This window comes from Zonotrichia albicollis, chromosome 2, assembly GCF_047830755.1.
Source record: "Zonotrichia albicollis isolate bZonAlb1 chromosome 2, bZonAlb1.hap1, whole genome shotgun sequence".
Taxonomy (NCBI): Eukaryota; Metazoa; Chordata; class Aves; order Passeriformes; family Passerellidae; genus Zonotrichia; species Zonotrichia albicollis.
Genome location: NC_133820.1, coordinates 23696868 through 23723286, shown reverse-complemented (window position 1 = coordinate 23723286; position 26419 = coordinate 23696868). Strand labels below are relative to the sequence as shown.

At 35.7% G+C, this 26419-nt stretch overlaps 1 protein-coding gene across 9 annotated transcripts in view; it reads left to right on the top strand.

The window, feature by feature from the left end:
• Positions 1–26419, top strand: part of IL1RAPL1 (interleukin 1 receptor accessory protein like 1) — a 693884-nt gene that overhangs the window by 142528 nt on the left and 524937 nt on the right. The window lies entirely within an intron of this gene.

Genomic DNA, 26419 nt, shown 5'->3' with positions numbered 1-26419 from the left:
GTAAGGCTTGCATGTGAACTATTATGCCCATATAATAAACTGCAAGGAATCTTCAGCCTGAGGCTTTTCAGGTTGAATGCCATGTTGAAGAATACAACCAGTGGTGATTATTCCTGTGAACTGTATCTCTGCTCATGTTGTTAATTTCATGATCTTTCAGAACAGATCACTTTGTTTGCTAATGCTAATTTTTGCTAATTATGTATCAGCTACAACATTGGTATCTAAGAAGGTGTTTGGCTTGCAAAGGTTCAAGATCTTGCCCATGTTTCGCTTCAGCTGATACATATTGCAGCATATTGGTGCTTCATGGATGTGAGCAATTTATAATGTGAAACACTTGTATGAAAAATTTGATGCAGAATATTATTTTGTGAGAAATTTTAAACCCATTGGAAGATATCTGTTCTATAAATTATTCTATTACCTTTATTGCAGAGGAGGCCAATGTGGTAGATTTGTGTGGTAGTACAAAAAGGCATTGACTTGCTATTATTCCCTGTTGGATGACAGTGTATGGCTTTCTCATGACTGCTGTGGACAAACAAATGTAATGAAATAAAAGTGTATCTGCCTCATGAGAACCTTTGACTTGTTCTCCATACAATTTTGAAATGTTACAACTCCTATGGAAAAAATTGCTTTTGGCTTTAGATTAGGAAAAAGTCAGCATTCCATACTTACATATGCAGAAGGTCTATAATTGAGTAGTGTTTCAGGTTATTTTCATTTGGATATAGAATAGGACTTCATTTAATAAAGTTACATAGATGTTTAGTAAAAAGGGCTATGTAAGTACTGTGATGAAGCAAATAATAGGAGAGAGCCTTTACCAACTGCAGTATTCATAGAGGTTATTGCTTTCCCTAACTTTCCATCTCAATCAATTTTCTACTTTCCTTCTGTGAGTTCCCAGCTTTCAAACTGATTGTCCTTTGACATGTCATCCTGTAATTTTGACACATTTTCCTTATTGTCCTCAGCTTGACATCAAAGCTCTCTGCAACTCCTTCATTACAAAATAGTGATCTTCTTTTGTATAGTGTAAAGGCATAAACTGGTGCTATTTTTCATGGAAAAAACCCAAACCATTTAATTTTGTTTAACTAAGGAAATAAAAATTAAGAATAATACAGGGAAAATGTCTGTTTTCAGACGTACAGATTCTTCCACTTAATTTCTCACAGCCGTTTTCTGGACAGGCTTCTTTTACCAGCGTGAGCACCTGTTAACTGTTACCAAATTTTCCAGTCCGTTAAGAAAGTTCTTGTCCTACTAATATTACTGTGGATGGAATAATGAATCACCAGTGAGAGGGAAGAGCCCCATCCAATAACACTGTGAAAGGAGCCAATGGCCAGAGGTACATCTGTGGTGGAATTCAACTTCTGAAGGCATTTTTGTCCATCAACAAATCCTAGATATTCTGGATCTGGCAGATTAATACAAAATGTTCTAAAATAGGTCTTCCTATTCTGCTATGTATTCTGTCAGGATAGGTCCTCATTCGAGTAATTTTCAGTGGCTCCTTGGTTTGCAAAAACTTTGTAGTCTTCTCTGTATATCTAAGAAAATTTTGCATTCTTGATATACTTTTGAAACTTCAGGGACTGCTGGCCTTCACTATCAGCTGCAGAGCTTTATTGATGATCCCTTGATTGTCTTGTTCTGAGCTGTGCATTTGCACTCAGAGATTATTTCTGAGCCCACACCATTACTCTGAAGATGAGAGCTGTGCCCTTTTACTCCAGAAGCATCCCCATTTGACCCACAGTGTAGCAGTCAAGATAAAGCAGATGACCTTTCTGGGTATCCTGTCTTACATGTAAAAGTAATGCCAAATCAACACCTATACAATGAATGTTAAACAAACAAAGATCCGTGTTTCAGCTCAATGACCTGACAGTGAGATAAATTTCCACTCAAGGGTGTTTCACTGGTGCAAAATGGTGTGCAATTCATCCATAATGTGGAAATTTTCCATTTTGTGTTTTAGAGTTTGATCTGCATAACCTTGTTGAAATTTTTAAAAATCAAAATCATCAATTTCTGCTGTGGGTTTGACTTTTATATAATTTGATGGATTGAAGAAATATTATTGTGGCTTTTCTGTCCACCATTCCTTCACTGCTGATCAGAGAGGCAAGATGACTTCTCTACATATTTTATTCTCACTATTTTATGCAGAAATGCTGTGAACATTTCTCAGTCACTGCAGTTCTGAAGCTAAGAAGGCATCCTAGGATTTAATCATAAATATTATCTAGGGAAGGAAAGGGTGATTCTTTTGCTTTTCCTATCTTGCTCAATATGTGCAAATGGCTTATAAAATACATTGAGAGATTGGTGGTGAGAAAAGCATTACTTTCCATTTCATTTGGTTCTGGAAAAGCAGAGGAATGTAAGCCAAGATTTTTTCTACTGCCAAGAAAATTCAGTCTTATTAATAGTCTTTCTAAGTGTTCAGTGAATTCATCTTGGTGGCACTACTTATTAACTAAGGCCCAGTGCAGCATGAGCTGAAATAGAATAATTGGTAATTCATTGTAAACATGACTAGTTTTATGTCCATTTTTCATTTCTTCTTGACTGGTGTTTAGTATTTATACTCCAAAGTAATTGGCTCCCTCCCCATCTTTCAGCTGTGGGGCTTGAGGAATTTCTTTTCCAGGGTGAGGTGTGTGTCCTGTATTTAAAGTGTTCACTTTGAGGTTTGTTGTGGTGGTTTGACCAGGAAGGAGTGAGAATTCTGGGAAGCTGTGGTCAAACCAATGAAGGTTTTGGGTTTGAGACTGGCACCCGGTGTAGCCAGTGGGGTTTGGACACACTTCCGAGAATACACAGGGGTTAAAAGCAGGGCACTGCCCTTGGCACTCCCTCTTTTTGGACGTCGCTGTGAAGAAGTCAGATCTCTCCCCCGTCCAGCCTTGCTGCTGGGCGGGGGAGGGCCGGCCATGCGGTAGGCCCGGAGCCTGGACAGAAGTAAGGGTTGAAGAGCTTTCAAGGATGGAAGAGTAGAAGAGCCCCAAGAGACATCGAGACATCGGGCAGCCAGCCCCCCCCCCAGGAGAGCAGCCAGCCAGGAGGAGAAGGAGAGAGGAAGACTGCCCGGCCGGAGCGGCAGCGTGTGAGCAGCGTGCGTGAGAGTCGCTCCGGGACCGACAGAGACTGAAAACTTTTAACCCTTTCTTGCATGATTGGGGCCTTGCAAAAATGCTAATCCTCCTCGAAGCTGAATAAGAAGGGAGATAAGAGATGAGATGAGACAAAGACCTGGCCGAAGAATGTAGAGATGATTAGATGGAGAGAGATGATTTAGAGTGGCCTTTTGGCTGGACTTTTTCTTGTAGCCATGGACTCAGTTGTTCCTGTGACACAGACTGCATTTAGGGGGAGGCAGTGCCTCAAAACCAGGAGAGTTCATTCGTGAAGACCCCCCGGCCCCAGGGGGTTGGAAAAATATGGAGGAGACAGATGTCCCAAAAGCAGAGACTGTGCCTTTTTGGAGTGAGACAAGGCATCCTTGAAAGACAACCCTAAAAGCAGCTCTGGCCATGTCTCAGTAGTGAGAGCACTAGGCATGGAAGGAACATGTCACAAGCGGCAAAAAGACTTTTTTTTCCGGGCGGTGCCGAAGTGACAAAGAAGCATCCGAGGTCTCAGTGTGTTTCCAGGAGAAGCCTATGGAACAAGAAGGACTCCTTTCCTCTTCATGAACTGCAGTTTGAGTATACTAAAGTGTCGTGCCGGGCTGAGCAGTTGGTGTTTTTGAGAGAATGTATTAGATTGAGAAAGTCAGAGAGTGGGGAGGAGGAAAGTGGTTTTGTAAAGTTTTCAATTCTTTTCTTCTTTTTCCTTATGGTCTTTCCCTATTTTCCTGTAGTTTAAGTAATAAAGTGTCCTTTATGTTTAAGTTGGAGCCTGTTTTGCTTATTCCTGGTCACATCTCACAGCAGACACCAGGGTGAGGCATTTTCATGGGGAGCACTGGCTCTGTGCCAGGCTCAAACCATGACATTTGTGGAAAACTCGTCTTTGTTTCAGGCAAAAAAAAAAAAAAAAAAAAATTCAAACTCAGGGCACCAGACACAGAATCAGACTTTTGAATGCTTTCTCAGAGATGATAGCTTGCATGGTGAAAAGTGGTGGTAAAGGAATGTGTTTAATGTGAAAAGCATCTCATAACAATGGATAAAATAGAACAGGAACAATCCAAAAATTAATATGATATTGTGGTGGATTAACCTTGACTGGATGCCACCAAGCTGCTTTACCACTTCTCAAGTGGATAGGGTGAGAAAATATGGTGAAAAGCTCATGAATCAGGATAAAGGACTGAAAGAGATCTCTTATCAGTAACTGTCATGGGTAAAACAGATTCGATGTAAAAAAATTTAATGGAATTTATTGATAATTAGTAAATGAATAGGATAATAAAAACCAGTCTAAAAAGCACCTTTCTCCCTCATTCCCTTCTTACCAGACTCAACTTCACTCTTGATTCCTCCATCTCATCTGCCCAGGCAGTGCAGGTGCGCAGGGAATGGGGGGTGTAGTCAGTTCATCACACATTGTCACTCTCCTCCTCAAACTGCCCACTCCAGTATAGTTTCCTTCCCATGTAACAAAATCCTTCACAAACTGCCCCAATAGGAAAATTTTCCACAGGGTGAATTCCTTCTGGAAGAGGCTGCTTTAGCCTGGATCCCCCATGGCATCACAAGCTGTGTCAGCAAACCTATTCCGGTGTGGGCTCCTCTCTACAGAGCCAAAGGTATCCCAGGAAAACTGCTCCACTGTGGGCTCTCCACAGGGCCACAGCTTCCTGCAGGGCACATCTGCCTGCCCTGTCGTGGGGTCCTCCCTCGGCTGCATGTGGATAACTCCTGAGTACTTCTGTGGGCTGTGGGAGAACATCCTTCTTCACCTTGGACTGCAGGGAATGTCTGCTCCTGGGTGCCTGTATCACCTCCTGCCCCTCCTTCTTCACTGGTGTCTGCAGGACCACTTCTCTCAGGTATCTTAAAACCTCTTTCCCAGCTACATTTGTGTATCATTGTTTCCCCTTTTTAAACATGTTCTCCCATTGGCACTTTCAATGTAGCCCCTAAGCTCGGCCTTGGCCAGTGATGGATCAGTCCTGGGGCTGTGTGGAATGGCTCTGTTGGACATGGGGGAAGCTTCTGGCATCTCACAGAATCCAGCCTTGTGGCTCTCCCACTACCAAAAGTTTGCCAAGTGCACCCCATGCACATACAATGAAGGAATATACTTCAGAGAAAACCCCCAGGCTAGGTTATGCATTCTCCCCTTTCCACCCTCTTGTGTGACACAAAAGCTTTCTATATGTGAAGCAAATTATTTCTAGAGGTCAAAATTTCTGTTTCCGGCATTTTTTTTTTTCTGTTTGAAAGCTAAGAAAAGGTCAGAGAAGGAGGAAGAGCTTGCAAGGTTTAATGGTTGGGTTAAATATGAACATGATCAGAGTATTTGGATTTTAAGGCTTTTCTATGGTAAGGATCAAAGAAAACCTGCTTTTTTAAATAATAATGCGTACAATGTACTGTTGTAATGCCATTACAACCTAGTGTTTAAACCTTCTTAATGCAGCCATATTTGCTGCTGACATGTTTGCTATAATTTAAACATTTAAATAAGGTTTGCCACAATTTAAACATTTAAATAAGGTTATTTTTATTAGGCCAAAGTGTTAAAATATCCACTTTTTGTATGCATAATATTTTCTCTTTTCTAAAGAAATTTATCAGAGCACAAGCTTTACAGAATTTCACTCAAAAAGTACCATTTGCTACATGTAGTAGAGGATGTCTCTGTCTCTGCATTCGATTGTTTCTCTTCACTTTACAGAATAGAAAAAGAACAGGCTTGCAGACAGTATCTAAGATATTAGCTCATCTGCAACGTATTTTTGAAGTAAGGAGAGCATAGGAAACAAAAGTAACTGATAAAAAATATGTTCCTTTGCATCCACCTGTTTTAAAGGAAACTATTTACTAAAAAATTCTATTCCCAAAATGATACCTGGGTTTTACTGTATTAGGGTTCAGCTGATGAAGTGCATCACTAGTTGTATTTGGGTTTTCTGTTAATTTTCCCTACTCTTTTCTCAGGGAGGATCCTAGTATATTTTTAAAACGTTAAACCAAATTTACAACTAGCTTACCTTCATTCCTTTACACATTACAAGTCACCCTTTAAAAAAGGTAGAATGCATCTTTAGTAGGTATAAATTCACTGTCCTTATTGACTGCAATAAACGTTTGCAATTTATATCACTAAATGTCTGAACAGTGAGCTTTCCTTCAGTTGTAAATATAGGAAATACACTGTAATAATAAAAGAGATAGACTGTAAATACAATCAACCCTTCCCTTTACTTGTTCAGAAAGAAATATAATCATGAGTTTAAGAGTACATGGTATAACTTACACTTGAAGAACTTAATGTCCAATGTGTTCTCATAGAAAGCTCAATGATTACAGTTTATTCACTGAAGTAATTGTGAACATGTAATTATTTCTTCCATTACTAATAATTACCTACCCATTTTACTTAGACATAAAAACCAAGACAAAGTTAAATTAAGGCAGCCTGAAAAAGAGGAAAAATTTATGTTCTTTAGTTGTGAACTCTAAAATAAAATATACAGAGCCAATGGGCCAAAAAATTGCTTTTGCTAAGCAGTTACATAACCCTCATTTCTTATTTCGACTTTCTATAGAACTCCAGTCAAATGGAAATCTGGATCTTTAGCTTTTTTTTTTTTTTTTTTTTTTTTTTTGTCTATTTTTTTCTGGTATTCACTTTCTTGCCTAGTATCTCATTATGTTTTGCAAAATAATGTGCGCATGTGTAGAGTGCTGGTTTTTGTATCAGTGATTTTCTCTTGTGAATATTGATACCATTACCCTTGCATCAAATTGCAGCTGGGAAGATGGAACTTCCAGAGGTTTGTATATAAATGTAAGAACAAGTCCTAATGAAAACCTTAGTCTTTGAACAGAACTATTATCAGCTTGCAATGAATGCTGTTGCAGAGAAATATAAAATATTGCTATAAAAAACACTGATTGGAGTGTAGGTTCTTTGGGAGAGGGACTCTTGGACTGCAAAGTTGGGAAGGAAGTTAGGATCCACAGCCTGTAGTTTATCTAGATACAAATATTATTAACTCCTCTTACTTAGGACCTATTTTTCCTTCCTGAATAGTGTTTGTTTTCAGACTTGATGCTGCAGATTGGGTATCTAAGTACTCTCAGAAATAGTGGGTAATTGAATCCCCCAAAAAACATAAGGCATATTCATGTCACAATCCCTTCTCTTTATTTTGAGTTGAAGGGTTGAGGAAGAGAGAAGTCTTCAGTACACTGAAATGTTTAGCCTCTAACTTTCACTACTTTCTGACAAAGTTTTTTTTCCATATCATTGTCATAAGAGAACTGGCAAACTCTCTGAGTATGTTTACTGGATCATGCCACAGAGCTGATTACTTTAATACAATCAGTAGTGGAGCAGAGATCCCTTCTAACCCTCCAATCCCCTCACCTCCTCCCATGGCAATGGGGCGTTACACACTGTTATTTGTTTTTCATACATTAAAGCATTAAAAAAACAAAAAAACCCATCAGCATCCCCTCTAAAGCTTTCTTCCCAGGAACACCTGAACTGAAAGCAAAGTGTGTTAGTCTGATTTTTGGATAACCTAGTTCCAAGCAATAACTGCATAGAGTTTTTCTATGCAATGGCAGTTTACAGTGAAGTATTTATCCTGAAAAACTGAACAAATCATAGACATTTTTTTTCTTTTCCTCTGAAATATACTGAAGCCTATTAAGTACAAGACAGATTTTGTAAGTGTGATAGCAGTATATCTCTTGAGAGCAAATTAAAAACAATTATGGGAACCTCTTCAAAAGATTCACATCAACTTTTCAGCATTGTTGCTAACTTAATGAGTATTTTTAAGTATAACTCATGCTAAACACCATGGGAGGAATCAATTGTGACAAGCAGGAGGACTAGTTATTGAGATGTCATCAGACTGCTCATAATCACATATTTTCCCTGTGGATTTGTGCTTCAGTTCACACTCTTAAAGTCCATTCACATTTTAATGCAATTAAACTTTTGCTGTGTCTGTTTGGTAGGTTGTATTTGATTACACCAAGTGTGCATATTTTAAAATAAACCTAGTGTGATAAACCCAAACCATATCCACATCTGTTTCTAGCATCCATTCTTCTCATTCTTCAAAATAAATATCCTTAAGACAGCCTAGGTACTTTTCCTATGCCCCAAATTTCTCTTATTTTTTCTTGCTTAACCTGTTAAAATCCCACAGCTTCACCTGTTGTTTGAGTAGTGCCAACCAAGCTGGTGGTTAGCTCATGCCTCCCTCTTTCACTGGATTTCCTCTCCAAAATTAAGGAGGAAACCCTAAATGGAAGTACAGCTTTCTCCCTCCAACATACTCTTAGCTTGCGTATGTTTAGTTTTTTCAATTCCTTTTGTTTTAACATCACTGAGGTGTTTATAAAAACATCTGATCAGAAACAGAACACCTTCTGTTAAATTATAGAAGGAAAAAAAGTAAAAATTCATTTTGAGGCATCTCACCTCACTAGAGACAGCATTTCTGTGGTTCATTTATCACTAGAAGGTGATAGCTCTCTATCAAATGCTAACTTCCACTGAAGGAAAAGCAGAGAACAATATATTCTGGCTTCTTTGTTCCTTGTTTGTTGTGAAACAACAGAAATTATGCTACTTAGAGTTCTACTGAAAATCTGAAATGCCTGTACATGTCAATTAGATTGTCTTCCCATAAAATTATATTGTAACCCAACAGCATTTATCTTCATCAAAGGTAATATATTTTGTATTCTGTATGTACTTTTCATAATGACATACAGAGTCCTAATAAATCTAAAACAGGAGTACCCTAAATTTATTTACAAAATTTTGTTGCTTAATGTCTTGCCTATTACTGCTATTAATGTAGTCTGGTTTCAATATTTTGTGCAAAGCCAGCAGTATTTTAATTTGCTATTATTTTTCATTTTACGGAAACTCTGGCATCTGTCCTGTCCTAGTCCTTTTTCCTTGCACATCTTAGCAGTTTGGCATTAGATCTCATGTACCATGAAGGAGAAAGTTTATCTATGTCCAGGTGATTGCTTATGGAAAATAAAAGCCACAAACAAGCAAACAAAACCAAAACAAAGTAAAACAAACCAACAAAACCCAACAACAAACAAAGAAACAAACAAAAGCCCCCAAAATCAACCAAACAAAAAAACCCCACAAACCATTTTTATAAGATTCACCTCTAAAAATAGGTTTTCAACTCAAAGTTGAGACTCAAAGTCTTGAGCTCTTGCAATAAGCACACCATGACTTTTAAAAAGATGTTCCTGAGGGGTGACAGTACTGCTCTGTGATCTCTGGGACATGGAGTATGTCAGTATTCAGAACATCTTATTCTATCATTTGTCATGCCTTGGCAGTGCTGGGTGTGGGAATTCTGATGCTTTTGCCACTAACAGAAAGCCTAAATCATCAGCATGTGTAAGAACAACAAAAACTATTTAGTCTGGTCACTCAGGTCTAGATTTCGTCCTTTCAGCAGCTAATGGATTTCTTATGAAACTATTGACTGGCAATGCACAGCAATGCACAGCTAAGACACTAGAATAGTAGACATTTAATGTTAAAATTATGAAACTCAGATTTTAGACATTTAAGTTCATTGGCTATTAAAAACTTCAGGCATACAAGCAGTAATAAATCTGAATTCCGTAATTACACATGGTGTTCCTAAGTACGAATAGATCCTCCTGAGACACAGTCAAGTTGCTTGGTTAGCAAAATCTTTAGTTAACCCTGCTTATTTCCATGAATTCCAAGGGGGAAAAAAAGGTCCTCAAAGATGCAGATGTTCAGTCAATCAAAAATATTCACAGAAAATTGGAGTGAAAGAAGTGTTCCTGGAGGCTGTTGGATAAGGCTCTGCTTCCATCTTATTGCAGTAGATTTCCTGCTCAGTGGAGGCATCCTCATCTTTGGAAACCTTCCAGGAAAGCAGATCCACAACCACACCGTTGTAAAAATTCTCATCTACTCACATCCTGAATGTGAGAATTTTTCAGTTGTTGCTCTGTTCCTTCCCCTACCCCCAAGAGCTGATCTCAGTGAGTGTTTGGGTCTCTGAGGTACATTAGGGTTTGTCTGCTGGGCTGGTTCTTGCGTGGACATGCAGAACTGATCTGTCCTTTTGTGAAATTAGTGCCACTTCCTGTCAGTCTTAATTCATGCATAATGTTTATATATTTTTGTGTCCTAATGATTTACCTTGGTAAAGAGACAACTTCTCTTTCTAAATGCTGTCACTCAGGTTATACTGTTAGACTCTTCAGAGAGACTAATTAACCTGAGCAATCTGGCGTGAAATTCTGGTTTACTCTGTTTTCAAAAACCTTTAATCAGTGAATCACCAAAACAGCTGTTAGAGGGCATTTATCCTCATTTATTTTGCAAACTAATTCCTACTTCACTTACTGCATGATGGTGAAAGAGTTAGCTAAAACAAGTATGACACTGACATTTAAATAATTCTGAAGAACTGATAATTATGTATAAAAAAAACCCCACAAAACAAGCCAACAAACAAGACCTTCTATTCTGATGGTATTTAATCATTCTTCACTTTTTTTTAAATGACAAAGTTTAAAAGGTATGTTGAAGTACTGGGAGAAATTTCAAGACTGGAAAATCTTCAAAAAGTCATGTCAGAGATCGGTCAGCATTTTTCTATGATATTAAAAAAAATTCTATAAAACAAGAGGTATAGTTATCCTTACTCCTTCATTTTTAATAATTTTTTTTCTTAAACAATCTTTATTTTTAGTTTTCTATCTTATTGTTTTGTTGTGCTTTAAACATAAACAAAAAGGGGTTTTTGTGGAAAAAAAAACTTTTTCCATTATAATGGATATGATTGTTGTGAGAAGGAATCCTTGGTGTTCATTACATCCTCAGAGGAAAGGGTGTCCCACATTTTAGTATTTCAAAACTGACCAACTGATAATTCCATATGTAGAGAGAGATTTGTTAGGCAGAAGCTGAACAGTCAGGGATGGATTTTTGAGTGCTGCTGTTTATTTATTTATTACAGGATATTATTCCAGAATTTAATCAGCTAAACCTTCCTGGTGATGGTGAGTTTTGGGATGATCTACACAGCCTCTATGGAGTCATTTTTTAATGAATAATTAGGCAATTATTTGCTAAGCTTGTCTACATGTCTACAATACAAATGTTTAATAAATTGTGTGGTGGCACCTAATTTCAATAGTAAACCAGTGTAGATTAGAATAAAGTTTTTTTGGAAATAGGTACGGCATCTGCATTACTACAAAAAAAAAATCAACTACTATTATTGCAGCGAATAGCAAATGAAATTATGCAAATGAATGCTTAAATTCATCATTCTTTCTAATACCCACTGACATTAATGCAAATATCCATGATGTAGGAGGAAAAATCATGAATACTGGGAGTTCCAAGATGGCTGGAAGTGGGAGCTAGAAAACTAGATTAGCTGTCAGGCAAACATTTTTATAGAGTGATTGTTTAACCTTTGGAAGAATGATTGTGGTGGGTTCTTTTTTATAACAAAGATTGCTGTGTGGGTTTCAGGCAGCCAAGGTCAACCCACCACAAGGAGTCTGTTCCTCCTGAAAATATTTTCCAGTTTGAATAAAAATAATTTTAAAACTGTCTTCTAACTACTTTTACGTATGTGTTGTGATATTAATGGACCTTTTTTGTTTTGGGATTTTTGAACTGTTGACAAACACAGCACAAAAGTACACTGACAGATTTCAGTTCTTCTTAAAGCTGAAGAAAGTACTGCACAGTATTACAAACCTACATTTATGTATATCTTCCCATTGAATATTTTTAACATTATGTTGGTTTTTTAAAGATAAAATGAATATGACATTGTTTTATCTACTCTGCCTGAGAAACATAGAAGGGTTTCAGTTAATCTGACAAAACAGTTATTCTATTTGTGAACTTTCACTGTGAATATTTCTAATTGTGAAAGAACATTTCCGATTTCTCAATTCAGTCTTTTAATCTTTTTAAAAAGTGTACTTATATTTAAGATACATAATAAATGCTACCCTGATAGTCTCAGTATTTTTCAAAGCTCTGTGATTATCTTATGGACCTTTGGAAATTAAAGTTTTGATTAGAAATATTAGGCTTAAAATAAATCTGCCTTTTGCTATTTATTCTACTGGATTTTTTATCTGGATTCATTTGATCTGTCTCTCCTTTTTTCATCTTAATCCCTACATTCCTCTGTATTTTCAAATGCAAGAGACTAAATGCATTGTTAGACTTGGGCTAAGAATTTATCCTCTTCCCTGTCACTCCCTTCTTTCTCCCTATCTCAGACAGATTAAAGGTCTGTCTTCTTTTTTTCCTTTCCTTTTCTTTTCAAAGCATTTGACTTCAGGAATTCAGGGTCTGAGATTCAGATAAATGGTTCAAGTTTTTGGTATTTTTGGTGTTTTAGCTTTGCTATAGTTTTGCAAAGAACATTGGCAAAAAAATTTCAGGGCTAAATATAGGGCATGAAATCAATTTCTGTAAAAACAAATAGATATTTTGAGGGAAAAAAAAAAAAACCTGTAACTGGCTCAAATCAAGCCCTAAATTTGGGTAACATCTGCAAGCCTGAAACACAGCCTTTCTTCTCTCCCACTGTTATTTATGATCATTTGCTTGGTGATTGTGCCAATGGATATGTAATCACAAATTGTGTACCTTTTCTCTGAGTAGATAATTTAAGTGTCTGAGGAATAGGACCTTATTTATATCATATATAAACACTCATGTGTCTATTAAGCCAAAAGAATTTCACAAAGTGCTAATCCCAAAGGTATCTTTCATGCCTGCAGGCAACTGTTTGTGGTTTTTATTTGATGGTTGTAAATAGAAGTCTATCCATTCAGTATTCCTGGTTATTTCTTTGTCTTTGGGCAAGGACAAAGAAAAATAATTCACTCTTATAATTCCTTTATGATAGGAAATATGAATTAATTTAAAAATTGAAGTATATTCAAGTTTTTCATGGGTTACAATTACATGGGCATACAGTTAAAATATACCTCTAAGATATTTGTATAAGTGTAAAAACTTTCTGTTGGATATATTTGGCACATTGAATCCTGCAGTTGTTCTGAACAGTAAAAAAGCCCTTTTAATATAAGATTATAACAGCATACCAGCAGTGTATGTTAATTGGGAGTCTTTCAATCTCAGTCACCTTTTATCATGTACTTGACTGTCTATTTTTTTCTGTATCGGCACTGTTATACTAAATAGTCACAATTTTCCTTTAGTCCTCTGACATTTTGAGTTTATTGATTGGATTAACATTTCTAAAGATGCCATGGCACTTCCTCAGATATCTAAGAAAATATATGCCTTTATCACTGTATGTTCCCACATAAACCCTAACATGTAAATGGAGAAAAACAATAAGTGATATCTTTGGTACACAGCACTGAATATAACCTCAGTTTATTTTTTATTGTGAAGTGGCAATATGGCTTATGAAGCACAGCTTGAGCATGGGAGAGAAGTGTGATTGTCTCTGTCTGATGTGCCAGCAGCCTGCTGCATCTCTCAGAAAAAACCACCAGACTGGTGGTATCTGTTACTATTTGTAGGATTAACACCCCATGTTAATTCCAGCTGTTGCTCAAGCCATTTTGTTCTTGGTAATAAAATGAGTGGTTCCAGTGCCCAGCTAGGGCAACTGTATGTCTACTTGGCATTTAAAAAGTCCTTCTTGAATTATTCAGAAATATTCTCTCTCTCTGTGCATCAGAAGTCCCCTTCCTATGTAATTATAAGAGTAGAATAGCACGAATAGCTGATACATTATGTTACATTATGTAGATGATATGTTGCTTACTATGATTTAATTCTTTATGTTAAAAGTACTCCTCTTTTTCATTTGCTTGTCCAGGACATTTTCTGGCTTTTCCTGCCTAGGAGCATAGTGTGTGCAGTGAGACATAAGAAGGTTTCTAGTGAAAACACTTTTCATTCTTTCCATTTTGCATCAGTCTGGAGGACTGATCTCATCTGGATGGCAGAGTCGTGGCATCATCAGTGCTGCTGATTTTTGAGTGCCAGAGGCAGTCTGAGTGACTCAGAGCTGAGACAGTAGGGCTTTTGAGAGCTGCCTCTGGGGCAGAGCCACATGGAGTCTCACAATCACTGTGCTATCAAACACAACAATAAAGCTTCACAATGCCTGTGTGTGAAAATACCAAACTCTGAGGGGGTTGCTTTCTCATACCGAAAAGAGCTGTGAATGGTGCAAAAGTTCAAACTCACATGGTTGGATTTGTTTTCCTCATGACTGAAATCATAATAACAGATTTCAAATCTCTTATTTAATTCCCAAACCTGGCTGTTTCAATGATTTCTTCCAGATCTCCCTGTCTTTATCACCGTTGCCTCCAGCAACAGAGGCGCACCTGCCAACATGAGTCAGAAGAAGTTAGCAGCCCAATGCTAATAAGGAGCACTCAATTAATCACCATCTTGCTGACAAACTTGTGTGTGATGTATGTGTGTGGGCTGCTAGCAGATTAGTACCTTGTGTAAGTATATACATAACACACAAGCCTGGGATTTCATTAATATTTCTAAAGTTTCTCTTACAGTAAGGAGTCTCTTCAGTGCAGCTTATTATACCAGACACAGATGTCCTAAACAAAAAACAAGCTAATGAACAAAAAATGCTCTGTTCATCCTTGTATTCTCTTGGTGTCAAGAGATTCTATGTTTTTTACAAACTCTTTTTTGTTTGCTTTTGAAAGCCTTTTTGCAAAACAATTGCTAGTGCTCTAAACAGATAATTCAAAATTTCATGTGGTGTTTAGGCTTTTTTTGTTAATTGAAATGTTTAATTCTATGTATTCTGCAAAGAATTTGAGGTAAGGCATACCTTTTCCTTTTTTCCTCCATAACATTTTAATTCACTTAAAAATGAAAATCTAGAAGCTTCTCTTCCACATTTTTCCTGAGTGATCAGAAAATGTCCTTAGGTCCTGCACTTTTATTTCTTTTTATTCAGCCTTTCCTTTCTTCCTTGCCAATAGGCCTTTTGGCTTTATCTCTTCTCTAATGACAGACAGTTTTTATTTCTCTGACTATTATCCTTTCCTGAAATTAAACTCTCACTCATTTTGTAGAAGGGAAAATTCCAAAAAGAAAATTCCAGAGATGTAGGACAGCGCTGAATAGCTGCTGAGATTCACTGAGTGCAGAATTCCTACCCTAGTACATCACCAACAGGCCAAATGAATGGCCTTGATCTGGAAAATGAAATATTAAATTTCCAAAACTGGAATAACAGAGTGCTGCACTCTGTTGTGTGGCAAAGCACCCCAACATGAAGAAGAAGGTCATTATTGTTCATGCAAGATCCTCTAGGACAAGACTGTGTTTTTCTGGTGATCCAGAATATTGGTTTAATTATCATGATTTGGGTAACTTTGGTTCCTTAAAACTCCTGTATTCAACCTGTGATTTAATTTTTTTTTAATGAAATCCCAGGATTCACCTTATGGTGTAGCTGATGAAAACAATGAGGCAGATTCAGCTGCTTTTTAAATTTTATTCTGACAATTAATGTCAACAATGCAACAAAAAATTAACTTGATTTTGTATTTTGGCCTACAAAGCTACAAAGATAAATATTTTGGACTACAATGCTACACAATGGAACCATTCTTGTACCTGTATCCAAGCATCTACAGTTGCTGATAAGAACCCTAGAAGCATAGCAGAGGACAACATTATTAGTATTTCCTTACAGTAATTAAATGTTGTTATAAATATATTTTAATTTAGAGGAAATAAAGAGAGAGAAAAACGTGTGATATTCAAACCGACATGAAAGGAAAGGCTTTCATGGGAACAAACAAAATCCTTAAATTGTTAATGGATTATACAAATTTGCTTTCATGTTACAGTTTTCTGATGGGATAATATATATTGGGGAAATGATATTATGGTGCTCCCAAGTGTATGAACTTCATTGTGCTAAGGTATATATATATATAAAGAGATAATGTTATGTGCAACGATGCTAGTAGAAATTATCTGCAGGAAAAGATTCTATTTCAGGTTTATGTTGGGGAAAAAAGGAGAGGACTAAATTATGAAGAGAATGGGATGTACAGTAGTCCCTTGATGTGGGGAAATGATTCCTGTTGTCAGCTACACCTGTACAGAAGAACTGATGGCTTGATTGGTGATACAAGAATCAGAGCTCTGGGGATCCATCATTGCTGCTGATATCTCATCTGAAGTGATTTCTGTTTGGGCAGTTATGGGCTGAGGTACAGTGGCAAAAGAATATCTGGAGTGAACTCTATTTATGGAGCAGGCCTATCAAACACCAATAATTTCTTACCCTGTACTGAATCATGGCAAGAGAATCTTTCATTGCAGCCACCTTTGCTGTTTTGTGCAGCAAAATGATATCTCTGACATTGTAGTATATGAATTCACAATGTTAGGAAGAAACAAATAGCTTAAGAACATGTTTAGAATTAATTTTATATTCCTCCAAAATATTGATAGATGTTCTAAGTTGTCTGTCTGTTATCAGCCAGGGAAGCACACAAACAAAATCTCACTTTTCAGTGATCAGTAAACTTCAGTTGCCACTTGTCATTTTGCTTCTATTAATTTTGTTTTCATGGACAGTCAACAGAAGCCTTTCCAGGAATGTTAGTGAGGATGTTCTATGGCAGTGTCGTGCAATGGCAGTAACAGTTCAGCAAAATGTTTGCAGAGGATGCTTCAAAGCAGTTTTGTTACTTATGATAAGCATGTTTTATTCCAAATAGTGTAGGACAACAAAAAATATCTCTTTGAACATTTGTGAAGATGTGAACATTGTGAAGATGAAATTTGCTTTCAGATATTTACTAACAATTATTTATATAAGTTAGTCATTCCAATTAGTGTTCAAGATAAAAAGGGCAGATAAATTCAGAACTTTGGTGTGCTTGTATTGTCAAATTCATGTCATAATGTTATTCCATAACAGTTTAAAAAAAACCCAAAAAAATCCTAAAAAAAAAAATAAAATTGGGAAGTTTTCCTCACTGGAAAGATAAATAAAATAAAATAAAATAAAATAAAATAAAATAAAATAAAATAAAATAAAATAAAATAAAAATTGTTTTTAAATAAGATAAATGGCCTTTTAAAAAGATGTAATACACTTTCATTTCTCCATACCTTTTCCATTTCAATCATATTTAGCACAGGCACATATTCTTTCTGAATCTACGAAAATCAGACTATCAGGCTTTTTGTTTATGTGTTGTTATTTCATTTTTTCAGTAAATCTAGCATTTCTGCTATCTCATTTCTCTATTATGGTCCAATCTTTCCTCAAATAATCACTTTACTGTGAAAAAATTCTTCTTCATAGAAATACTGAAGAAGGCCTGTGTTTTGCCCTGTGTTTTCAGCATACTCAATGTCCATTGTCCAATACAGAAATTACTAATGCATTTTATATCTGTTCTGAAGAAAAATAGATACAAAGTTATAAGAAAGAGTTTGGCTATTAGATTTACCTTCTAATGTTTTGGAGTTTATTTTTTATAATAACAAATTTTCTGGACTATTAGTTTGCAATTTAATTGTAAATCCTTCTTAAGGAAAGTAAGTCTCCAAAAGCATGGTAAAACACAAGAATCCATGTAACTAAAGGTATTGTATTCTGAAGAAGGAATTGTCATTTAATCTGGTAATACAATTAATTACATTCAGGGAATGGCTAGATACCTTTTACACTTTATATAGAATCATGCATTATTTTGCATTTGAAGGGACCTTAAAGATCATCCTGGTTCCACCCCCTGCCATGGACATTGTAACCTTCCCTAGGCCAGGTCTCTCAAAGCCCCATCCAACCTGGCCTTGAACACTTCAGGGGATGGAGCATCCAGAACTTCCCTGGAAAACTTTAAAATTGTAAAATTTTATCTTCTTTTTTTCAAGTAAATATTTGTACCTTGTCATAAGCAACTCTGAAATTCAGAAGCTATCATGAGAGACTAAAGCAATACTGAGAAAAAAATTCCATATATGTTATAGACAATATGTGACATACATTTTTGTGTAAATTCATATGTGTTATATATGTGTTTGTGGTTTTACATTTATGTAAATATCTCATGTAATGTCCTACGAAAGACGATCCCATTGGTAAATGAAACATCAAAAAATGAAAAAAGATACTATTTCTTGACCAAATCATTTTTCTTTCCATTAGATTTTTGTGTAAGCTGCATAAGGTTTATCACTTTCTGCACTGTTGTCAGTGCTGTCAGCTCAGCTTCTCTATGGACATCAGCTGTCCTCATCCTGACCTGTAGGCTGCCGTGGTTGTCTGCCATCATGAAAGAATTCATTTGCTTGACTTCATGATTCCCTTGACTGTATTTTCCTTAAAGTGGGGTGTAGCTCTGCTTAATACTCATGCTGCTGCTCCACAGTCAAGAATTCTTAAAGTTACTGTTTGAGTGTATAAATTATGTCAGCAAAAGGGCAAAAGTAATCAGAGAATTGAGTAATTGCATTCTGAAAGACACATATTATTTAATATGAAGTATTTTAACTCTAAATCACATTTATTAGTCTACTATTTATTGTTTATAAAATGTGGTAAGATTGAGTTTTTTTTTTTTTTTTCTCCATCTTTTAATGCAGAATTCCCTTTTTTATGGGCCGTGTTAATCTTCATATATAGTATAAAAGGACACAGGTGTAGTGGTTTGCTCTGACTTCAAGGCTATCCAAAAATTTTTACCAGACAAAATAGGTTTTATGGTGGAATGCAGCTGTGCCTGATATCTCTTATTATTATTTAGTTTCAGTAACTGATTTAGAATGTTTTATCGACCAGCTTCTGTAGGCAAGTTTTGCTTTTCCCAGTACTTCATTTAGGAATGCACACATTTTGAAGAAATACTTAACAGTGGTTGGAAGCTGAAGGCTAAAGAAAGAAAAGCACATTCTAAAAGAAAATAAAGACATAGTCCATTAAAAAGATAAGGGATTATAAGTTTTACCTGAAATGGCAGGGTTTCAGATGGAAATCCACCTTGATCTTGCTTTATACACACCTGAAACTCAGCCTCTGACATCCTGCTCTGAGTTTTCCTTTTCCCCACAGGCCCAGCAGTGTTTTGCTGACCTGAGTGTTTATGTTATTGGTATGTAGTAGGATACACACAAACTGAAGTTTGAAAGACCTTAAGTCCAGGGTTATGGCACTGTTAATCCACAGCTGGTACAAATGGAGGCAGCCTGGAGCCCACAGCTGGGGCCTGGCTGTGCAGAGCCAGGCAGGCACTCCTCTGGCTGTGCTCTGAGCAAGACATGCCTTCAGAAGATAAAGCTCCTTCCATTTTCCTGCCTACTTTTTCTATTGAATTTACCTTTTTACCTTGTAGGCTTCCTTTCAAAAAAATGCATCCCACAGTTTCTTCCTAGCTCCTGTGGAAGCAATTCTGTGAAAGAAAATACCTCAAAGAAAGCTGAATTTTTCCAATCGGACATGCCCAAGGCTGTTAAGTAAATCTATTATATAACTAGAAATACAAAGTCCTCTAATTCTTTTAGGGGTGCCTTTGAAAACTACCTCTGGCATTTACTTTCTGTCATTTAACTGCAACTCTCCCGGACCAGAGGAAATCCTTTAATAACCTGCAAGCGCTAAAGGCCTCTCTCTGTGTGGAGCGCTAACTAGTGAATCAAAGAGATTACTTATCTTGCTTGGACTGAAATTGTGTGTCAGGGCATAGTTATTAAGAAAAAGAAAATAAAATTATTTTCTTTCTGATCTTAAGTATTATAAAAATCCAGTTGGTCATTTCAGATGGTCGCTGAAGAAAAGAGGGGCAGATTCAGGGCTCTACTTTATGTTCAGTCAAGTAAAAGGTACATTGTTTAACTGATTACTTGCCCATGCTTTTCCCACTTTCATAGTCTCCAAATGCAGGTGATTATAAATCAAGGAAATCTATCTTTCATATACAGTTAAACTTGCTATAAATTTTGATTTTAAAAAAAAATTCTTCACTATGCATGCAAAATTATATTTGGTTTCTGTTATTCTATAAAGGGAGGAGCATTCTCCTTCTTCCAGTTGTCTTAAAGGAAAATATGTATGCATACTTGTAAGTATACAGTACATATATATATATATATATATATATATGCATGTATGTATTGATGTATTTGGGGTTTTATTAGTTTTCTGTTAGTCTCATTATAATTTTCCATTTTTTCATGTAATAACGTTGTCAGAGCTTGAATATGTAGACAGATCTTGCTGATTGGTTCTTTGTAGATCCAAAGCAAAGTTGTGCTTTTATGCATTCATACTTTTATCCTTAATTTCCTGGTTTTAGCAGACATATTCCTGACTTGGATATTCTTCATTTTTGCCAAGTACCATCCCGCCAGTCTTTCACTTTCTGTTTACGACATACATTATCATCACATTTTCAAACCTGCAAAATTTCAATTTCATTTCTGTTCATAGACCTTGAAAAGAATAATTAAGTAATTAAGGGAACATATGGAGAGAGATTATTTTTTTTCTATACTGTGCTAGAATTCCAACCATTTTCTTCCAGTTGAGTAGTCTTAGTACAGAAGAAATCTTAGCAATCTTTTGCATCAAATGAAGAAGAATGCATCTACAGATCTGCATTTCTATACTAACCTCACTGAAATATCACAGTGCTTTAAAAGTTGCTTTCTTTCTACATATGAAAGGTGAGCTGTGTTTTAAAGGATTGAGTCCTTACTGGTGCTAGAGTCATCTACTGACACCCAGTAAAATCCTGCTTAATAAGTATTTGTGTAGTTTTCAGAGGATACATGTGAGAGAAGAAAATAACATTAATCCTCTTGCTATTTTAGCAAACAAAGACAAAAAGTGACAAATTTCAATTTAGATTTGGGTTTCTGCTTGTGGATCTATTTTTGTGTTAATCCAATAAACAAAGCTCTCTGTGTGTGGTAAGTATATCACATCTTTGTATATGTTAAAATCACTTATGGTACTTTAAGCAGTCTTTTTGTTGGTGAAATAGACTTTGGAGCTGGATCAGTTCAGGATAAAAGACATCTTTTGAAAGTATCTTATATATGGTAATGAACCATGATATAGCAATTTATTTGACTTATTTGTACATGAAATTGCTGTGACTTGAATTCTCTTAAACTCCAACCTCTGTTCTATTAAGGTGTCAGGGTGTCTTGGAACAGGTGGTTTCATTGTTTCCCTTGAGAATTTCTGAGTATAAGAGGAAATAGCTGAAATAAACCACTTGTCACTGTATGATTTAAAACTTCAGATAACTCAGGGATTTTTCTTTTATAATCCTATGAGTTTAACGTCCTTTCCTAACTGGAAAACATGAATAAAACTTCAAATCCCTGTTATCCATACATTTTAGAAGGTATAGAAAGTAATTAATCTTACAGATTTCTTTCTGTTACAAATAGACATGAAATAAAACCACTATAAATGCCAGACTGGTACAGCTTTTAGAAACAAATTTAGCAGCACGTAGCACCTTTTAGGTGACTGATAGGTAATTCTTTTTTAATTTCCCTCTTATGGAAGTTATGTAATAAATTATATTTCATAACTCAGGATGACTGAAAGACTAATTTTAGCTCTGAAGTGTTTTTACATCTAAATTGATCAATAAATTAGATGAATTAATTAATTTCTGCTATCAGGGACAAGGACTATCAGTGCATGCAATCTTGCTGATGTATGATTTATTAATTTTTCAAACAATAACTTTTTTTAACTCTCTGAACATCTCCCATTTTTGGTCTTTGAAAAGGCTATTGCAAAGAATAAAATTTCATCCTATTAGTAAGATGTGGAAGTTCTGTCAGTAACACAAACCAGCACTAACCTGCAAAAACATGAAAAAAACTCAGGATAAATGCAATTTATTTCTGAGAGCTGCATAAATTCAAAAGAAGTTTCCTGAAAAATGAATATCATTACATTTTTTCCATATAGCCAAAGTTTTACCTGATCATAATGAAATTATGTAAGTGAAAAATAGAAGAATTATTGATACATGAACAAATATACAGGAATTCCCATTAATTGAATGAGAAACCTTTTATGTTGGGTGAAGCCTTTTGAAAATATTTAGCTTAAAAGAAGATGTCATTCTCCTGTTCATAATTTTCATAAGTCTCAATTAATTCTGAATTAAACCCAAACAAACTGGTACCTAAGTAACACCAGGGCTCTTTCCACACATATCAAAACCTGGAATGTGCTAAACCATCAGAACTCTAAGGAATCATGCCAAGGATTGTGCTACAAGTTCCAGCAATTCTGTCTCCGAGGAATAATTCCTTTAAAGAATAAACATATCCTCTAAAATGTCATTTCTGATGACAAATATATACAAGGGAAATTAACCATAGATAGTTGGTAAAAGTCTGAAAGAATTTTAGAAAAGTCCTCCAGAAATCAAGTGTAGTTCTTCCAATTTACTCTCTGCATCTCCTCAACTTAGCTATGTTTCTTTTAAATTCCTCTCCATTTGAAATTTAATTGGGTAAATGAAAAAAATGCATGTGAAACTATGTAAAAATTACATACCATATATACATTCCAGATTATAGTTTGAGAAATACAAGGAACATTTTAGCAGGAAAGCAGAATAAAATGCATTATACAGATTTTTTATATGAAAACAAAAAATACACTCATGTAATCATCATGCCCAATGTATGTTTTCTATATAATGTACCATTTCAGGGTAGTCTTTTGTATAATGTTTGTATCATATTTATTGCTTCTTCATTTTGCCCCAATGGTTCCATCACTGACTGCTGAACAAGCAAATTAAAATATTTCTGAATAAATTACCTTGATTTGGGATTCTTACTGAAAACAGCTCAATTTCATCTGAATCTTCAGTATTTGTTTCTATTAAGCAAACCTATTTACCTTGGGTTGATAACCATTCATTCTGCTGATCTGTAAAGCATTTTAGGTAAGTTGATTTATGATTAGTGGTCAGTCTGTTAGATAAAAGCCCTGGTTTGCATATCTGTGTTTTCACAGCAGATACAGGGTATATATTTTCATCAGGATTAAAAAAAAAAATTAAAAATGAGCTGGTCATTAGCAAAATTTGATTCTTACCAATTTTCTCTTTTCTTTGTTTTCTCTTCTATCCTACCCTCACTTACTAGGCTTTATGATATTTAGTGAATTTTTTCCCTTCAATCTTTGCTTAAGAAATCGATTGAAGAATATCAGGATAAAATTAATACACTAAATATTTGCAAAATACTTCATTTCTATTCTAATTTTAAGACTGTAGGAAGTAGAAAATACATGCATGATGACAGATCTTCCTTTGGCCAAGTCTTAGTGAGTAGTTGTGAACTTCTAGGAACCAGTGAATATCAGTAGACCCCAGTACACCCCGTTCAAGCCAAAACCTTGCCATCTGAGATGTTTTTCACCATACTTTGTTTTTTATTTGTTCTTTAGTTATGATAATAGGGTTTCAAGATAGTTCATTTCAGTGCAAAAATCTATTTACATCTCAGAGAAACTTTTGCTACCTACATGTAGCTATGGGCAATTTCTCTTGCTTTCTATCAGCATTTCTTTTCATTTCTATCAACGACCCCAACTTTCTTGTAAAAAATTTGCGTTTGGGTTAGACCTTCACGCTCAGGTAATACTTGGCTGAAGCTTATGCTGCCATTACAACAAGATATTAGAGTTCTCTTTACTTAAAATGACAAACTAGAAATGACAAACTAGAGAGAGAAGTGCCATGTGTCAGAGTCTGCCCTTGGCACTGCATTTCTCTGAATACACTGCAGCTTTTGGAATGCTGTGCTATAAGGTCTGCATGTCTGACTTGCACACCCTCAAAAACCCAGCAAGGGCTGAACTGCATCATGAAATGCCTAAATGTCTGTAATGGTCTTGGTCTTGTTATTCCAGAATTTATCTAATGAAAGAAATAGTTGTGGTGAAATGACCAAAGAAAAAAGTATCTGTAATGTGTTCAAAAATCATATAAAGGTGCATATATTTATTGGAGGGGTGCATGATCCCTCTGTTAGTAAAAGGGTAAAAAAATATTGTGGCATGTAAGGTGAAGTTTCCAAAACTTTGTAAACACTCCTAGGCTCTTGCAAGATGACCTTCATTAGTATATTTCCTGAGTACATAACTAACTTTAGAAAATATTACACTTTGACAAGTTTAGTTTTCATATTATGATAAAGTTATGAAGTTCTCTTTTAACTTGCTAAATTAAAACCAATACTGCACAAAAAATTACAATGGCATGATAAAAGCATTAATTTAGTCTTAAATATTTAAAATATATTTCTCTGAAGTAGTAACTATAAAAGTAAATATCATAGCAAGATGAACAGAGCATTTTAAAAACCTACTGCATATTCTTGTATTTTGGAGTCTGGGTGCACTCCGTAATCATACTCCTAAATTGTGCTGCCAAGATTTGCATGCAAAAATCTATTATGGATTTTTTTTTGTTCCAGTGAAAAAAAAGGAATGAGAACATATCCATTTATTGGTGACCTTTTTTTCCTCCTTTCTTTTCTGCCAGTAGTCACAAAGTAGAGATAATTCAGTCCAGGAAATAAAAAATCCTTCTGTAGGTAACTTTTATTTTTCTCCAAGGAGTTATCTCCATATTTCTGCAATATTGAAAGAACAGATTATGTAGCTCAGCCCTATCAAGCCCCATGAATTTGCAACAGTTCTTTTCCCACTGCATCCTTGAAGTGCCTGCAATTTAAGCTTTCCCAGCACTGTACAGGGGTGTCTCATTGGATGGAATGTGTAAGGCAAGGCACCATTTAGGTCTTTGTTTTTCTTGCTAGGTCATAGTAAGGAAGGAGGATCTGTCTGTAGCACAGATTTTTGTAGTTGATTTTTGAAATGAATGAGGATCTGGCCAAGCCACCTTTGATTCAGATTATATGGGGAAAGAAATAGGTAAAAATTGATGAAAGTAAAGGTGCTTTTATTTTCTTCTTTTTTGCCACATTATTAATACGCATTTTTTTCCATCTGTGAATTAGCTGCAAAGTGCACGTTATACCCAACATTCTCATTTCTACCTAGCCAGTGGGATTTCTTTTTGTGTTTGAAAATGTGTTTGCTCTCATAATAGAGACCTCTTGACAGAGTTGCAAAATGAACTAAACTGCAACTGCTTTGCCATTTAAGTTTCAAGAAATTGCATGTGGTTCTGCTTTCTAAAATTTTTCAACATAATACTGTTGCAACAGTATAAAGTTTATTCTCCAACTTCAAGTGTCATGATCACCAACTTCTTCTCTCTGAAAGAGCTCCTCACACTTGATTTATTGATAAATTTGCAGTACTACTCTCCTCATGGCTTGCAGTTGTTCTGTAGAAAATAATGAGGTGTTTGAGTTGTATTATGAAAGAAAAACCACAGCCCACTGGTCCTGAACTCTGAAAAGATTTTCCCTTACTGGTTCAAGGAGAAAACTTCCCCCCTCTGCTAGACCCCAGCCTGAGCATTCAGGTTTGGGATGAGCAGTCTTACCAAGCCTTGGCTATCTAATTATCTGAAAATCTCCACTGGCAATTTAGAGGCATGGGAAAAAAAAATTGCAAGATCAAATATTTTATTTAATTATGAGCACTGAAATATTTGTATTCTTATGGAGATTGGGAAAAATCCCTTGCTGTAAAGGGAAACATTGCATCCTTAAAGCTTAAAGTGTATTTTCCTGTCAAAGTTTAAATTTAAGAGATTGGCTTGTTTTATTTTGGTAAAGTTGATATGCACGTTCAGATTAAGGGAGAGTTTTAAATTGGAAATTAGGAAGATAAGTAGAGGAGCACGTCACTGCTCGTTAGAAGAGTACAGAATCAAATCCTAAACAAATAAATACAAATTTTTAGACCACATTGACAAGTTTTCTGGAATAATCAATGGCTATGATGATGTAGAATTCTTAAGAGCTATCTACATTGTTTTCTGTATTTATTACTATGATATACTTGTTCATTTTAGAGATGAATATTGCTTGAAAAAATATTTTCCAAGTCACAGACTATAGAACTGATGTCTCAGTTCTGTTCCCTACCATATGGAAATGCTTAAAGCAATGCATTGTACCAGAATACTTCATCTCCAATGCTTTCAGTACTACTTGCTCTGTGATTTCTTGAAGTATTCATTAATTAAGGAAG